Source organism: Cynocephalus volans, chromosome 7 (assembly GCF_027409185.1).
Source record: "Cynocephalus volans isolate mCynVol1 chromosome 7, mCynVol1.pri, whole genome shotgun sequence".
Taxonomy (NCBI): Eukaryota; Metazoa; Chordata; class Mammalia; order Dermoptera; family Cynocephalidae; genus Cynocephalus; species Cynocephalus volans.
In genome coordinates this window covers 99,155,244-99,168,643 of record NC_084466.1, presented here as the reverse complement: position 1 = coordinate 99,168,643, position 13,400 = coordinate 99,155,244, and the positions used below count along the sequence as shown (strand labels likewise).

General features: G+C 36.0%; 1 pseudogene; it reads left to right on the top strand.

The window, feature by feature from the left end:
• The first annotated feature begins 9,411 nt into the window (after positions 1–9,411).
• LOC134381863 (THAP domain-containing protein 2-like) lies at positions 9,412–10,108 on the top strand (annotated as a pseudogene).
• The last annotated feature ends 3,292 nt before the right edge of the window (positions 10,109–13,400 follow it).

Sequence of the window (13,400 nt, the reverse complement as noted above, 5' to 3'; positions counted from 1 at the left end):
ACCACCAAAGGGTAATAATAACTCTCAAGCTCTAGAGCCTATAGAACAGGAAGTCCTTGAAATGACTGACAAGGAATTTTTTTTTTTTTTTTGTCTTTTTTTCGTGACCGGCACTCAGCCAGTGAGTGCACCAGCCATTCCTATATAGGATCCGAACCCGCGGCAGGAGCGTCGCCACGCTCCCAGCGCCACACTCTCCTGAGTGCGCCATGGGCTCGGCCAGTGACAAGGAATTTTGAGCAACAATTCTAAGGAAACTAAATGAGATACAAGAAACTCAGTTAGACAACACAATCAATTGAGAAAAAGTATACAGGACCTGAAAGAAGAAACATACAAAAAAATAGTGCCTAGAAAAAGAATATAGCAGAGCTTGTGGAGCTGAAGAATTCATTCAATGAAATAAAAACACAACAGAGAGTCTAACCAGCAGGCTAGAACAAGCAGAAGAGAGAATTTCTGACCCAGAAGATGGGCTGTTTGAAATAACACAGGCAGACAAAAAAAAAGAAAAAAGAATCAAAAACATTGAAGAAAATCTAAGAGAGGTAACAGACAACCTTAAGCGCTCAAATATCTGAATCATGGCTATTCGAGAAGGGGGAAAAAAGGGAAATGGCATTGAAAATATATTCAACGAAATAATAGCAGAAAACTTCCCAGGTATAGGGGAAAGACACAGATCTTCAGATTCAGGAGGCACAAAGATCCCCAACATATTCAACCCAAAAAGGTCTTCTCCAAGACATGTGATAGTCAAACTGGCAAAACTCAAAGACAAAGAGAGAATCTTAAAAGCTGCAAGAGAGAAGCATCAAATCACCTATAAGGGAGCCCAAATCAGACTAGCATCAGACTTTTCATCAGAAACCCTAAAAGCCAGAAAAGAATGGGATGATATATTAAAAATACTAAAAGACAAAGATTGCCAGCCAAGAATACTTTACCCAGAAAGGCTATCCTTCTGAAATGGAGGACAAATAGTGTATTTGAAAGACAAACAAAAACTGCAGGAGTTCACTACCACACGACCAGCCTTACAGGAAATTCTCAAGGAAGTACTGGGTTTGGTACCCGAAAAACAACCACCACTGCCATAAATACTCAAGAAAAAACAAAACCCACTAGTAAATAATTAAAATGCTAATGATAAAGAGAAAAAAAGTTTATCTACCACCCCAAGAAAACAACAAATACAGAAGACAAACAGTAAATCAGAAAGAAAGGAACAAAAGATACTTAAGACTTCCAAACAAAAATCAATAAAATGCTAGCAGTAAATCAACACCTTTCAATAACAACTCTTAATGTAAAAGGATTAAATCCCCCACTCAAAGAACACAGACTGATTGACTAGATATAAAAGGTGGACCCAACTATATGCTGCCTTCAAGAGACTCACCTCACCTGTAAAGACACACATAGACTAAGAGTGAAAGGATGGAAAAAGATTTACCATGCAAATAGAGATGAAAAACAAGCTGGAGTAGCTATTCTTATATCTGATAAAATCGACTTTAAACCAAAAGCCATAAAAAGAGATAAAGAAGGCCACTATATAATGATAAAAGGATTTATCCATCAAGAAGACATAACAATCATAAATATATATGCACCCAATGTCATAGCAGCCAGATTTATAAAGCAAACACTATCAGACCTAAAGAATGAGATAGACACTAATACCATAATAACAGGGGACATGACCATCCCACTGTCAATACTGGAAAGATCATCTAGGCAAAGAATCAGCAGAGAAACACAAGATCTAAACAACACTTTGGACCAATTGGACTTGGCAGATATCTACAGAACATTTCATCCAACAACCTCAGAATATTCATTCTTCTCATCAGCACATGGAACATTTTCCAGGATAGATCACATGTTAGGTCACAAATCAAGTCTCAACAAATTCAAAAAAACTGGAATTATCCCATGTACTTTTTCAGACCACAATGGACTAAAATTAGAAATCAATAACAAACAAAACTCTGGAAACTATACAAACACATGGAAATTAAACAGCATTCTACTTAATGACATGTGGGTCCAAGAAGAAATTAAACAGGAAATCAAAAAATTTATTGAAACTAATGAAAATAATGACACATCATACCAAAATCTGTGGGATACTACAAAAGCAGTGCTAAGGGGGAAATTTATCTCATTAAATGCTTACTTCAGAAGAATGGAAAGATGGCAAGTAAACAACCTAACACTTCACCTTAAAGAAATAGAAAAACAAGAACAACTCAAACTCAAAGTTAGCAGACAGAAAGAAATGATTAAGATAAGAGCAGAACTTAATGAAATAGAAACCCAAAAAACAATAGAAAACCTCAATGAATCAAAAAGTTGGTTTTTTGAAAAGATAAATAAAATTGACAAACCATTAGCAAGACTAACTTAGAAAATAAAAGAGAAGACCCAAATAACAAAAATTAGAAATGAAAAAGAACTGACAGCTCAGAAATACAAGAAATCATGAGAGACTACTATAAACAACTATATGCCAACAAATTTGAACATCTGGAGGAAATGGATAAATTTCTGGACACACACAAACTACCAAAACTAAGCCAAGAAGATGTAGAAAATCTGAACAGACCAATAACAATAAAAGAGATTGAAGCTGTCATCAGAAGGTTCCCAACAAAGAAAAGCCCAGGACCGGATGGGTTCACTGCAGAATTCTACCAAACCTTCAAAGAGGAATTGATACCAATTCTCTACAAACTATTCCAAAAGATTGAAACAGAGGCCATTCTCCCAAACTCTTTCTATGAAGCAAACATCACCCTGATACCAAAACCAGACAAAGATACAACAAAAAAAGAAAACTACAGGCCAATATCCTTGATGAATATAGACACAAAAATCCTCTCTAAAATACTAGCTAATAGAATACAGCAACACATACACAAAAGTGTACACCATGATCAAGTGCAATTCATCCCAGGGATGCAAGGTTGGTTCAACATATGCAAATCAATAAATGTGATACACCACATCAATAAAATCAAAGACAAAGACCATGTGATCATCTCTATAGATGCTGAAAAAGCATTTGACAAAATTCAACATTCATTCATAATAAAAACTCTCTACAAGTTAGGTACAGATGGTAAGTATCTCAACATAATTAAAGCCATATATGATTAGCCCACTGCCAATATCATCCTGAATGGGAAAGTTTGTAGTGTATGCATAAAGCAACTGTACTTCACAGGGCCTGCTTTTCCAAAGCCCTGCTGTTTCAAATATTGACCTTACAAAAAACAGGAAATTTTCCCCAGGCTATTTAGTTTCTGTTGTAAGTTAAGAATTGTAACACAACAAGGCTGCTCGTTCAAAGATAGACAAGCTACTGATTGATATGTAAAGTTACTAGGAAGCTGCTGGAGAGAGAAGGAATATTTGCTAGAATCAAGCTTTTATTAATGGATAGACTTAATTGCATGTTACCAGTTCTATTGTTAAACTTGTTAAACTGTACTTAGCAAAAACCCCACCTATGTCTCTTCCTGTAACTTTCTGGTCTGGAAAATAAATGCAGGAAGAGAACCCCAATTTGTTGTTAATTTCCCAAATGGAAGGATGCCTTGCTCTTGAGGGTGCTGGGGCATTAACTCCTTTTTGAGGCTTCTCACTGCTCAGAAGAGTTGGGCTTTGAATAATCTTTGGTGGCTCCATCCCCCAGGGGAAAAGGGGTGACAAATCTGTGGGAGGCAAAGCAATAAAAGTTGAAAGCTTTTCCCTTAAGAACAGGAACTAGACAAGGATGCCCACTCTCACCACTCCTATTCAACATAGTATTGGAAGTACTAGCCAGAGCAATCAGAGAAGAGAAGAAAATAAAGGGCATCCAGATTGGAAAAGATGAAGTCAAACTGTCCCTGTTTGCAGATGACATGATCCTAGATATCAAACAGCCTAAAGCCTCTACAAAAAAAAATTTAGAGTTGATAAATGATTTGAGCGAAGTTGCAGGATACAAAATCAACACAAAAAGATCAGTAGCATTTCTATATTCCAACAGTGAACATTCAGAAAAAGAAATCACGAAAGCTAGCCCATGTACAATAGCCACCAAAAAATTTTTAAAAGTTAACCAAGGATGTGAAAAATCTCTACAATGAGAACTACAAAACACTGTTGAGAGAAATTAAAGAGGACATAAGAAGATATAAAGATATCCCATGCTCTTGGATTGGAAGAATTAACATTGGGAAAATGTCCATACTACCCAAAGTGATAGACAAATTCAATGCAATCCCCATCAAAATTCCAATGACATTTTTCTCTGAAATGGAAAAAACTATCCAGACATTTATATGGAATAACAAAAGGCCATGAATAGCCAAAGCAATTCTGAGCAAAAAATAAAAAATAAAGCTGGAGGCATAACACTACCTGACTTTAAACTATACTGCAAAGCTATAATAATCAAAACAGCATGGTACTGGCATAAAAACACACACACTGATCAATGGAATAGAATAAAGAATCCAGAAATCAACCCACACACCTACAGCCATCCGATCTTTGACAAAGACACCAAGCCTATACACTGGGAAAGAGACTGCCTCTTCAGCAAATAGCACTGGGAAAACTGGATATCCATATGCAGGAGAATGAAACTACACCCATACCTCTCACCATACACCAAAATCAACTCAAAATGGATTAAAGAATTAAATATACACCCTGAAACAATAAAACTCCTTAAAGAAAACATAGTTGAAACACTCCAGGAAGTGGGAGTGGGTACGGACTTCATGAATACAACCCCAAAAGCACAGGCAACCAAAGGAAAAATAAACAAATGGGATTATATCAAACTAAAAAGCTTCTTTTTAAAAAAATTTTTTTAAAAGATGGCTGGTAAGGGGATCTCAGTCCTTGGCTTGGTGTTGTCAGCACCACGCTCACCCAGTGAGCCAACCAGCCATTCCTGTATAGGATCCAAACCCATGGCCTTGGTTTTATCAGCACTGCACTTTTCCAAGTGAACCACGGGCCAGCCCAAAACTAAAAAGCTTCTGCACAGCAAAAGAAACAATTAACAGAGTGAAAAGACAACCAACAGAGCGGGAGAAAATATTTGCAAAATATACATCTGAAAAAGGATTAATATCCAGAATATACAAGGAACCCAAACAACTTTACAGCAAAAAAAACAAGTAACCCAATTAAAAAATGGGCAAGGGAGCTGAATAGGCATTTCTCAAAGGAAGATGTACAAATGGCCAACAGACACGTGAAAAAATGCTCAACATCACTCAGCATTTGGGAAATGCAAATCAAAACCACACTAAGATATCATCTCACTCCAGTTAGACTGAGAATGATAAATGCTGGTGAGGTTGAGGAGAAAAAGGAACCCTCCTACGCTGTTGGCAGGACTGCAAAATGGTGCAGCCTTTATGGAAAATGGTTTGAAGGTTCCTCAACCAATACAGGTAGATCTACCATATGACCCAGCTATTCCACTGCTGGGAATATACCCACAGAAATGGAAATCATCATGTCGAAGGGATACCTATACTCCAGTGTTTATTGCCATACTATTCACAATAGCCAAGAGTTGGAACCAGCCCAAATGTCCATCATCAGATGAGTGGATATGGAAAATGTGGTATATCTACACAATGGAATACTAGCGCAATTCTACTATAAAAAAAGAATGAAATACCACCATTTGCAGCAACATGGGTGGACTTAGAAAAAAATCATATTCAGTGAAATAAGTCAGACACAGAAAGAGAAATACCACATGTTCTCACTTATTTGTGGGAGCTAAAATAAATTAATAAATACCCAAACAAATGGCAGGGTGGGGAAGAAGACACAACAATAACAATTACTTGAACTTGTTAAGACAAGTGAACAGATATGATGTTGATGGGTGGGAGGGGGGAGAGAGAGGGGGGTGGGAGGAATCAGTAAAGGGACATGAAAACCAACTACATTCTATATTGATAAAATAAAATAAAATAAATAATAGAGGCCAGAAGGCAATGGGATGACATATTCACTGTGCTGAAAGAAAAGAGTGTCAAGCAAGAATCTAATATCCAGGAAAATTATCTTTCAAAAATTAAAGCAACTTAAAATTTACTTTTTTGTGACCCCAGACACAAAAAAGTACACAGATAAAGATAATTATATAATTATAAAAGACAGTATTCATGTATATTCTTTCTTCTTTTAACTGATCTAAAAATCAGTTGTATAAAATAAAATGTATGTAATTGTACTGTCAGACCTGTAACATGTAAAAATGTAATATATTTGACAACACTACAACGTAGGTGAGTGGAGCCAAAACTATACTGAATAAGAAAATAACATCATTGTGATTAAGATTAATATTCAAAATATATAGAAACTCAAACAACTCAATAGCAAGAAAACAAATAACCTGATTTAAAAATAAGCAAAGAACATGAACAGACATTTCTCAAAAGAAGACATACAATTGGCCAACAGGTGCATAAAAGAGTGCTCCGCATCACTAATCATTAGGGAAATGCAAATTAAAACTACAATGAGATATCACATCACACCAGTTAGAATAACTTTTATCAAAAAGATGAAAGATAACAAATGTTGATGAGGATGCAGAGAAAAGGGAACTCTTGTACATTGTTGGTGGGAATGTAAATTAGTACAGCCATTATGGAAAATGGCATGGAGGTTCTTCAAAAAACTAAAAATAAAATTATCATATGATCCAGCAATCCCACCTCTGGGCATACATCTAAAGGAAATGAAATCAGTGCATCAAAGGGATATCTGCAGTCCCATGTTCACTGAAGTATTATTCATAGTAGCCAAGATAAAAAATCAACCTAAGTGTCCATCAATGGATGAATGGATAAAGAAAATGTATTGTATAATATACACAACGGAATACTATTTGGCCTTTAAAAAGAAGGAAATCTGGTCCTCTGTGACAATAAAGATGAACCTGGAGAACATTATGCTAAGTGAAATAAGCCAGGCACAGACAGGCAAACACTACATGATCTCACTTCTATGCAGAATCCAAAAAAGTTGAACTCACAAAAGTAGAGTAGAATTATGGTTATCAGAGGCTGGGAAGGTGATAAGAGAGAGAATGGGAAGTTGTTGATGAAAGGGTACAAAGTGTCAGATAGGAGAAATGAGTTTTGAGATCTATTGCAGAGCAGGATCTATAGACTATAGTCAATAATAATGTACATATCAAAATAACTAAAAAGAGTAAATTTTAAATGTCTCACCATAAAAAATGACAGGTAAGCAAGGCTATAGATATATTAATTAGCATTATTTTATCATCCATTGTGTACATATATCAAAACCTCACACTGTACCCCATAAACATATACAATTACGATTTGTCAATTTAAAATAATATTTAAAAATAAATAAATAAATATCGCACAATTAAACCAAAAATAAATACATAAATATCCCTCTGTGAGAAATGTCCTCACCCATATAATGCCAAAGGATGGATACGCAGACATGCGGTATGGCAAAGCAAGACTTTAATGGTTGTCTTGCAAGATCAGGTGTCCGATGAACCAAGCAGGCACACCAGAAATGGTTACATTGAGCAATTCATTCCCTAGTGCGCAAGTCCCTCCCCCAGTTCCTCACTGGCTGAGTACTATGGTTGCACAATCTTCCTGAACATCACCTAAGTTTTATTACTTCCTTATAAGGCATTTATTGTCCCCTTCCTTCATGTGGAAAGGGGAGGACTCAGGACAAGCCTGCAAAGAAGGCCTGCCAGAAGTCCTGAGGAGGAAGAAGAACCAGGCAGTAAAAAGAACAAGGTGACCAGCCACCATCTTACAAAGTCACCCTAGGGAAAGTGTACTGTCAGGGGTTATCACACTACAAGTTAATCAAGCAACCCTTGTTAAGCTATTCTTGAAAATGAATCACTTAGGCTATTTTCCCACACCTCTCTATATATCTATTTTTAAAAAATGACGTGAGATGGTGACTTGAATCCACAAAGAAAAAAAATAAAAACTGGTAAAGTTAATAATACAACTTCTATAAATATAGAATGTTCACCTCTCAGCTTAATGAAGTAAAATCATATAAGGTGATAACTATAACAATGTGTTGTATCATTGGAAACATATAGAGATGTAATATGTATAACAATAATATCACAAAAAGAGGAAAGGTGGAATAGAGCTTTATAAAAGTAACATTTCTATATCCTACTGGAATTAAATTAGTATAAATGTGAAGTCAATTCTGATAAGTTAAAATATTTATGTTAAGCCCTAGAGCACTTGGTAATAAAATGACTCAAAAAATAGTGGAAAAGTTTTTAAAGAAATTAAAAATTCACATTAGAAAATATGCATTTGATGCAAAAGGAAAGCAGAAAGAGAGGAGCAAAGCAGCAATTGAAATAGGGTGACCCCCACTTTCATAACATACGAAATTCATTTCTGTAAAACTGCTTGCTGTGTAACAAGGCAGATTAAGTGTAAATAGTGTTTGAATAGCTTTAAAAATGTTGTTGTTTGAAAATCCTCCTCAGCTCTTCAGCCCCCTTAATAGAGGTTAAAAGCTAAATATTAGCCTACACTTAGAAAAGTCTAAATTTTGCCTGCTGTTCCCCACCCAAGCTGCCCCTGAGCGATTAACTAGCTTGTTTCAGCTTCTGTTATCAGCTTGTGCTAGACCTCCCCAAACCCCCTCCCCATGCCAGGAGGGTATGTGTGTATGTGTGTGACTATATGATAACTATAAGTGTATGACTATTTGATAATTTTAACTGTGTGACTAATGTAAAAATGTGCCTTTTAAAAAACCTTCTAAACTTCAAGTCAGGGCTGCTCTCTTCTGAGACTTTCTTGGAAAGACAGTCGCCAGCAGGCCAATGAAGACCCCCTTTTATATTCTCAATTGGGTATTCTGGTTCCTTTTCCGTGTGGCAGCCTCACAACACAATGTGCAGGGACAGCCAGGTGTGGAGGGGGGTGGGCAGACCTGCTCTTAGCTGTAGCCTGGAGAGAGCTTCATAGTAGAGCATCTCCGGAGGGGGAACACCTCTGCCTTTTAACTGCTCCAGGGACTGCTGCCGAAGAGATGCAGTAGACTTACACTCTTTTGAAGGTGGGGGAAAGGATGGCTTGTGTCCACCATGTTGGAGTCCCAGGACGGTGGGACTGGCTCAAGTCCGCTATATTAATAAAGAGGATGGGAAGGTTGACCCTCCCTCATCTTCCCCCAGCCCTCCACGTACGCACCCCCTTTTCACCACACAGTTTTCAGGACTAAGCTCGGTGGGCCTCTCGCCTGCCTCGATTGTCCAGCCTTTGCCCAAGGGAAGCTTAGCAGCCAGCGCCTCAGAAAAGACTTATGATAGCACTGAATGGTGAAGGCAGAATGCCAACCTACTGTGCCAGGGTGGGCTGTGGTGGCACCTACAACCAGCACATTAGTTTCAGCTGCCACAGGTTTCCTTTGGATCCTAAAAGAAGAAAATTGTGGGTTCACCTGGTTAAGTGAAAAAGCTTTTTGCCAGGAAAACATACTTTTCTTTGTCCAAAGCGCTTTAAAGACTTCTGTTTTGATCTAACAGGACACACTCAATGACTTAAAATAGATGCTTTTCCAACCATTTTTTACTTTTGTGCCCATATAAAGTCTATGAAACTCAAGTCAGGGAATCTTTTGAAGAAAAACAATGGTTGTACTCCAGGTGGACCATCTAATTTTAAATCAAACATTAGTAGTAAGCAAGTACCACTTGAACATAGTTATGCCTTTAGGAGCCCTATGGAGGCCAAAAAGAAAATAGTTAAACTAGAAAAAGAAATAGCAAGCTTAAGAAGAAAGATGAAAACTTGCCTACGAAAAGAACACAGAGCAACTTGAAGAGGGATTAAAGCCACGTGCTGAGTGAAGAATTTAGAAGCAAATGATGCATTACCTAAGGGCACATCAGAACATATTTTACCACCTGCCTTAAGTAAGTAATCTTCCTGTGGAAGATTTCAGGATTCTTGAACAAGATCAACAAGGTAAAATATTACCAATTCTCTAACTAAAGCAGACGAAGACTACCTTTACTGAAATTTAGCTTGCACAGAACTTGATGTTCATCCTTCACTCTTTTCAGAGATAAAGATATATACGGCAATTATGCTAAAATTGAGTATTTAATAAAGTTTGACTTAAAGTAACATTATTACTGTGTAACTTAGGAAGACTTGATTACAAAAAAATTAGAAAACTTCTTATGAAACTTTTATTTGAAAATGAATGGAAGTGCCTTACATGAGAATTCAGTACTTAAAATTTTGCTAGGAAATTGTATGTTTGCAAGGTGTTTTTGTTTTTGTCTTAATAGTAAGCTACTATTAAGAATAGCCTATGACAAGTAATATATTTAATTTATATTAGAAAAAAATTTTTTACTGCACCAAAGTGAGGATATTACATTCTAAACAAGATGGTAATAAGTAGGAGTTAACCAACATTAAATGTGACTTTAAAACTGCTGGGTTTTGTATTAATTATAATTGACACTGTGATATGAAAACTTTATAGGAAAAAACCTGAGGTCCAGGGCATGTTCTTTTGTTTAAACTTTCTGTATTTTTCTTTTACCAGTAAAAGTGAGCTTATCATGGCCTCCCTCATAAGAATATTGGATTTTAAAATAGGTTGTAAAATGTTCTGAAAATAATATTCTTGAATGTGAAGTACCCTTGAGTTATCCAAACTAGGTAAGGCCTCAAGTACCTCAGACTAGTAAAAACTGATGATATTCACCTTCTAAAAAAAAAAGTGCTGTGAAATAATGCAAAGTTCTAGCCTTGGTTCTCATAACAAAAATATTAAATTTTCAACTTCAAAAAAAAAAAATCTTCAACAAAATACCAGAAAATCAAATCAAGGAACATATAAAAAGGATTATACACCATGACCAAGTGGGATTTCTCCCAGAAGTGCAAGGTTGGCTCAACATATGAAAATCAATTAATGTAATTCACCATGTAAATAGAATAAAAAACAAAAACACATGATCACTTTAAGAGATGCAGAAAGAATTTGATAGAACCTAACACTCCTTCATAATTAAAAAATATATATTGTCTTAATCCATTTGTGCTGCTACAACAAATTACCATAGACCAAGTAATTTATAAAGAGCAGAGGTTTATTTTCACAGTTCTGGAGGCTGGGAAGTTCAAGATGAAGGCACTGGCAGGTTCAGTGTCTGGTGAAAGTCCATTCCTCATAGATGGCACTTTCCAGATGACCACACATGGCAGAGGAGAGGAAGAGCCAAAGAACAAAAGGGCCTATGTTAGTTCCCTCCAAGCCTTTTCCTTTCAAGGCACTAATCCATTCAAGAGGGTTCTGCCCTCATGGCTTATTCACTTCCCAATAGGCCCCACCTTTTAATATAACCTCAATGGAAATTAAGTTTTGACATGAATTTTGAAAGGGACACATTCAAACCATAGCATATATACTCAGCAAACCAGGAATACGGAGAACATCCTCAGTCTGAAAGGAACATCAATAAAAAACCTTAATGGTTTACTTAATGGTGAAAATTGAATGCTTTCTCTCCAAGAACAGAGAAAAGACAAGGATGTCCATTCTCATCACTTTTTTTAATATTGTACCGGTGGTTCTAGCCAGGGTAATGGAGGTGGAGGGAGGAGAAATAAACATTCAGATTGGAAAAGGAAAAGTAAAACTGTCTCTGTTCAAAGATGGAACTATCTTATATAGAGAAAATCCTAAATAATCCACTAGAAACTATTAAAACTAACATACAAGTTCAGCAAGGTTACAGGATACAAGATCAAGATACAAAAATACAAAAATACAGAAATTGTATTTGTATTCACTAGCAATTAACAATGTGAATATGAAATTAAGAAAACAATTCCATTTATAACAGCATCAAAAAATAAAACACTTAGGAATAAGTTTAACAAAATAAATGCAAAACTTAAACTGGTAAATCTATGAGACATTACTGGAAGAAATTAAAGAAGATCTAAATAAATGAAAGACATCCCATGTTCATGGATCAGAAGACTCAATATTGTTAGGATGACAATATTTCTTAAATTGTTCTACAGATTCAATGCAATTCCTGTCAAAATTCCAACTTATTTTTCAGAAATTGACAGCTCATGCTAAAATTCAAATGCACACTCAAAGGAGCCAGAACAGCCAACGTAATCAAGAAGGAGAAAAACAAAGTTGGAACACTTGCACTTCCCAATTTCAAAACCTGCTACAGTAGTCAAGATAGTGTAGTACTGGCATAAGAATAGCACAGAGATCAATGGAATAGAATCAGGAGTTCAGCAATAAAACCTCACATCGCTTGATTTTCAGCAAAGATGCCAAGACAGTACAATGGGGAGGGAATAGTCCTCAACAAATGATGCTGCGACAACTGCATATCCACGTACAAAAGAATGAATTTGGAATCCCACATGCCATACACACACACACACACAAAAACATGCAAGGCAGATCATGAAACTAAATCATAAGATTTTAAGGCTATAAAATCTTATAAAAAAAAAAGAGAAAAGTGTTCATTTAGGCAATGCCTTCTTAGGTAAAACATCAAAAGCACAAGCAACAGAAGAAAAATAAATTGGACTTTATCAAAATTTAAAACATTTGTGCTTCAAAGGATACCAGACTTTATGTCAAAGATAAGTCAAAGCCCCAAGACCATCAAGAAAGTGGAAAAGACAAACCAGAGAGTGGGAGAAAATATTTGTAAATTGTATAGCTAGTAAGAGACTTTTTCTAGAATATATGAAGAACTCTTACAACTCAATAATAAAGAGAACAAATAACCCAATTATAAAGTGGGCAAAGGATCTCAATAGACATTTTTCCAAAAAAGATATACAATGTCAATAGACACATGAAAAGATGCTCAACATTATTAGTAAAATGCAAATTAAAACCACAATGAAATTCTACTTCATACCACAAAATGACTATAATCACAAAGAAGTTTTAGTTACAAGAAATTAGAACCCTCATACATTGCTGATTGGAATGTAAAATGGTGCAACCACTTTGGAAAACAGTCTCACGGTTCCTCAAAAGGATAAACATAAAGTTACCCAGCAATTCCACACCTAGATATATACCCAAGAGAAATGAAAACATACATCCACAAAACAAATTTCTACATGAATGTTCATAGCAGCATTATTTAGAATAGCCAAAAAGTGGAGAGAAGGGAACAGGAAACAAATGTCCTACAACTGATGAATGGAAAACTGAAATACAGTACACGCATACAATGAAATTTTATTTAGCCAGATAAAGGAATAGAGAACTGATTCATGCTACAACATGGATGAGCTTTGAAAACA